Source organism: Schistocerca cancellata, chromosome 7 (genome assembly GCF_023864275.1).
Source record: "Schistocerca cancellata isolate TAMUIC-IGC-003103 chromosome 7, iqSchCanc2.1, whole genome shotgun sequence".
Taxonomy (NCBI): Eukaryota; Metazoa; Arthropoda; class Insecta; order Orthoptera; family Acrididae; genus Schistocerca; species Schistocerca cancellata.
The window spans coordinates 121,636,218-121,641,473 of NC_064632.1; positions in this window are offsets into that span (position 1 = coordinate 121,636,218).

Consider the following 5,256-nt stretch of genomic DNA (forward strand, 5'->3'; position numbering starts at 1 on the left):
TATAAGTGCTCCTCAGAGTTTTTCAGACCTGGGTGAAACTGCAGGGACTTTGTCGCCAGTCACTGCCAGTTTCTCTTTTCTGGCATACTGAAATAAACAAGAGATGCAATCAAAACAAACATGAACTTTCTTTCGTAAGCTAAGGCATTACGGTATAAAGCGAAAATCACCCTGTGGTGTTACATGCATATTACTCAGAAAGAAACGATTGCCGACGTATCGTATTATGATACAGCGAGACACATGTACACCTTTCCTCGCTGTTTGCCTGAATTAAGACGCTCATCGCCTCTTTGCTCAATTTCATTTCTAGAATACAAAGTAATCAATTGAAGTAATGCTTTCACAAACAGCTAGTATAAAGGAAAGTATACTCCAAAAAAATTTTTTTTCGCTGCATTTATGAAAACCTACTTTCTGAAAAAAGAACGCGGAAAATCCCCAACATGAAAATCTGAAATGAGCTACTAGCCACCAAGCAGTAAGCAAGTAACAAGCAAATACTGCGGTAGCCCCTTCTGCGCATGCTGCTCTCTATTTCGGCGCGCGGATAATAATGTGTGCTAGTTTTCGTAGTTTCACCCATTCTACCGTTAGATGGCTGTCGCGCTAGACCAGTACCGTTCGCGGCGAATCGTCGTGTAATACCGGCTTAACCAACCTAAGGACACCACACACATGCATGCCCGAGGCAGGATTCGAGCCTGCGACCGTACCAGACGCGTGGTTCGGGACTGAAGCGCTTAGAACCGCTCGGCCACAGGGGCAAGCTACTAATGTTCCAATTATAAATCTTAGACTGCTATACGCAGGCGCAACACTTACACTTTTCTTCCTCGACGTACTGCCGCTGATTCTCGTAGCTGTGGGCTGCACCGCTGGCACTGTTTGGCACTTCAAACGCGCTGCATAGTGTTTTAACTGCGCCGCCATCTGCTTTCTGCCGCCGCACCGGTTGTCTGTGGCTCCCCCAGGCTGCTCTGCGTGCTGCGACGTCTCTTGAAGTGATGGTTTATACTTAACAACGTAATCCCAAGGACCGCGCACAAAACGTTAACTTTTATTCTCGTAGCACTACAGTATTTCCTATTCCCGATTTATACAGACACTACTTTCATCATAACGGAAAACTTAACTTTGCAGTATCAGTTACTCTAGTTCGACTAAAGTTTAAACCCGTTCAGACACAGCTCTTATGCAGTACTCTGGTCATTTATAGTTTACACGAATCACAGTCCTCACACAGTCCGCTGGCCGGTTACAGTCCACAGTTCTCGCTAATAAAATCTAGCTTCGTAATCCCAAAGCACTTCCACTTCAGAGATTATCCCCACAAGGGATGCCATGTACGGCATGTTGAAAAAGAAAGAGTGAGAGGGGGAGATAGAGAGTGATATATATGTGCGTATGATAAACCCCTTCCTTCAAAATATTTTTCTTTTTCATACCTCCTCTGTGTTACCATAGATGACATGTCACTGATCTCATTCGTATTAAGATCGCAGTACACGCAAGGTGCCTCTTCGCTTCCACAGCTCTGAGCGGAATGCAGATGTTCTAATAAATATTCACCAACCTGCAGTCTTCTACAGTTATTGTCCGCTGCTGAGAAAACAGCACGTAGGTCGTGAATGTTATCTTGAGGCTGTAAGAAACTCTTAGCGAGGAACTAATTTTTTTTAGAAATGATTAAATTTCCAATCAGTTTGTTTACACGGCATGGCACTCGATTTTTACTGGCAGATCACGAGAAACCACACAATTAAATTCTACTTTAGAGTCACAAATAATTTCTATTCTTCAACTTATTAATGGTTGGTTGGTTGTTTTGGGGAAGGAGACCAGACAGCGTGGTCATCGGTCTCATCGGATTAGGGAAGGAAGTCGGCCGTGCCCTTTCAGAGGAACCATCCCGGCATTTGCCTGGAGTGATTTAGGGAAATCACGGAAAACCTAAATCAGGATGGCCGGACGCGGGATTGAACCGTCGTCTTCCCGAATGCGAGTCCAGTGTCTAACCACTGCGCCACCTCGCTCGGTCACTTGTGTATTTCTGCAATTACAGTCACACTGTCCTCAACTATATGTTCCAAATAACCATAAATTGCAAATAAAGTCTTAACTAACACCGACCGCAGCAGACAACATGTCTGTCCTCCGAGACAGCCAAGTCTGCTCTGATCTTACAGCCGAAACACTTCGCCCGCCATCCAAGTTAGGCGTGATCCGAAGATCATCGAAGTGGTTCGTCTGCCTTTTCGTTTAGCAGTTGTTTATCATTCTGCTGCTTATTAACATTTTGTCACACAATGGAATGATAGCACTCTACTGAGAAATGCTTTTATCTGAAAGGCAATATAATACGCTGTTTAGTTGGTCTAATATTTATAACAGAAGATTTTCGTTTTGGCGCGTAACTTCCGAATGCAGCAGCCAATTGCGGAGAAGGACTACAATTTAGGCGGCCTTTCGCGCGTTACCCATACCGAACAGCCCATCTGCTATCGGTATCTCACACCACATTACGTTATTTTCCCACTTCCGCCTTTTCAACTGATCTAGAAGAGCTTTTTGCAGCCGAATATGACGGCTGCAAAACCAGAAATATTAAACCAGGCAGTAACTTAGTTAAAATGTGTTCCCCTATTCGGGAATTACGTAATGTGTGTACGAGCACAGGTTCTGACGCAGCAACGACGACGTCTGGATCTGGACGCGGATCGTTCACGGATAGCCAAGGTGGTTAAGGCGACCGTTCGCGTAGAGCGGGAAATCCGGGATCCAGTTCCGATCCGGCACAAATTATTATTGTCGTCATTCCTTGACACAGCTGCGAATACATTTCTTGTAAAACGAAAGGTATTTCATTGGCTGCTCCACATTTCAACGTTAACACATCACATCTAAAAAACCTTACCATCGCAGATATGTCTCATTCAAATTATGCCATCTGTTTGATACTAATAGTATTCTTTTAGAGAGGAATGACCTCTTTTTCCTGTGCTAGTCTGCTTCTTAAATCCTACTTGCTTTATTTGTTAGGTGTTATTTTGTTCCCAAGGCCGAAGAATTTCTTCGTTTAGTCTACTATTTGGTCCCCATGACCACCAGTTCTGATGTTAAGTTTATCGCTAGAATATAAATGTCGTGTGACTACGGCCTGCCGTCGGGTAGACCGTTCGTCGGGTGTAAGTCTTTCAATTTGACGCCACTTCGGCGGCTTGTGCGTCGATGGGGATGAAATGATTATGATTAGGACAACACAACACCCAGTCCCTGAGCGGAGAAAATCTCCGACCCAACCGGGAATCGAACCTTTTTTTTTAAACGTTTATAAACTTTTATTTACAAAGTAGCAATTTCCGTTTTACAAAAACAGTTTGCATTTTACTCGTTCCGATAAGACAGTCCGTTCTGTTCTTTTTTTCTGTTATTGTCCAGGTAATTATTTCCTTTGGTCTTATATAGTTCGAGTATCTGTCAGACTGAGTTCTTTAGTAGTTTCTTACGCTTTTTATTATTTCAGTTTGGCATTTTTAGAGTCTTGATACACTACATTTGTACATGTGGCAGAAGGAATTTGGGGAAAAGCATTGATTGCAAGATCTAGTTGGTTACACAAAATAGCTGAGAAATAAAAGTTATTGTAAGGTCTTTTTACTTATTAGTGGTTGGGTTATTTTTTATATTTTAAATTGTGGATGTTTTCTATCCATTTTAAAATTATGTTGTGTTTTAACTATTTTCTTATTAAATCTAGTGTAGGAAAGCAAAAAGGGAGAAGCATTTTACGTTGAGCCTTGAAAAAAGACCGTGGTGGAATATACACTAGACATGAAATCAACTTGACAGAAACGTCAACGAATGTATCAACCATCAACCACTATTTGGTAAGCAAAGTGGGATCCAAATGACAACACTCATGAATAAATATTTTAACATAAAAGATAAACCATAATAAAAAAAATTCCATTAGAGTGAATCATTGAAACAATTTTGTCAGATTGAACGAAGAACAAGACACTAGGAAGCAGTGGACGGTGCAATCGTAGAGCTTGTTTGATACGGGTGGTGCGCGAGAGTATAGGAGACTGAAAGCAGAAGAAGGAAGCTGTTCATGGTGGAAGGAAAGGCATATATAAGCACGTGAACACTGATTTGTTTCATTGTTAGAATAGGATTGACATCCTGTCGCGCTGATCACTCAGCTACCGGAGGCGGACAGTTTATCGCTATTTCCTATCTGTTATCCCTCGTTACATTACGCTTTGTTCGGTTTACTGGCTAATAGATTGTATTTGCAGAGAAGTGGGATAAGGAAGTACTAAGTAATGAAGAGAGACACTTTAAGTTCTCTGAGGCTACAGATAATGCGATAAGAAATAGTTCAGTATGCAGTTCTGTTGAAGACGAATGGACATCTCAAAAAGGACAATCACAGAAGTTGGAAACAAAAACACAGATAAATACAAGGTAGCAGAGAAGAAACCATGGGTAATAGAAGAAATACCTCAGTTGATCGATGAAAGAAGGAGGTATGCAAATGTTCGGGGAAACTCAGGAATACAGGTATACAAGAAATGAAATAAACAGGAAATGCTGGGAAACTAAGGCGGGATGCCAGCAGGAAAAATGGGAAGAAGTCGAAAATGAAGTGATTGTCAGAAGGACTGACTCAGCAGACAGAAAAGTCAACACAACTTTGGTGAAATTACAAGCAAGAGTGGTAACATTAAGAGTGCATTGGTAATTCCATTGTTAAATGCATAGGACAGAGCGGATAGGTGGAAAGAGTACACTGAATGCCTTTACGAGGGGAATGACTTGTCTGACGACGTGACAGGAGAAGAAACAGAAGTCGGTACAGAAGAGCTGGGGAATCCGGTACTATAATCAGAATTTAAAATAGGTTTGGAGAATTAAGATCGAATTAGGCAGAGGGGATAGCTAACATTAAGTCGGAATTTCTAAAAATCACTGGGGAAATGGCAATAAAACGACTATCCACTTTGGTGTGTATAATGTATGAGTCTGTCGATGTATCATTTGACTTTAGGAAAAAAGTCATCTACACAATTCCAAAGATTGCAAGAGCCGACAAGTGCGAGAATTATCGCACAATCAGGTTAACAGTTGATACGTCCAAGTTGCTCATACGTCCAAGTTTCCGACAAAATTAATGAACAGGAGAATAGAAAAGAAAACTGAGGACGTAAAATCAGTTTGGCTTTAGGAAAGGTGGAGACACGAGAGAGG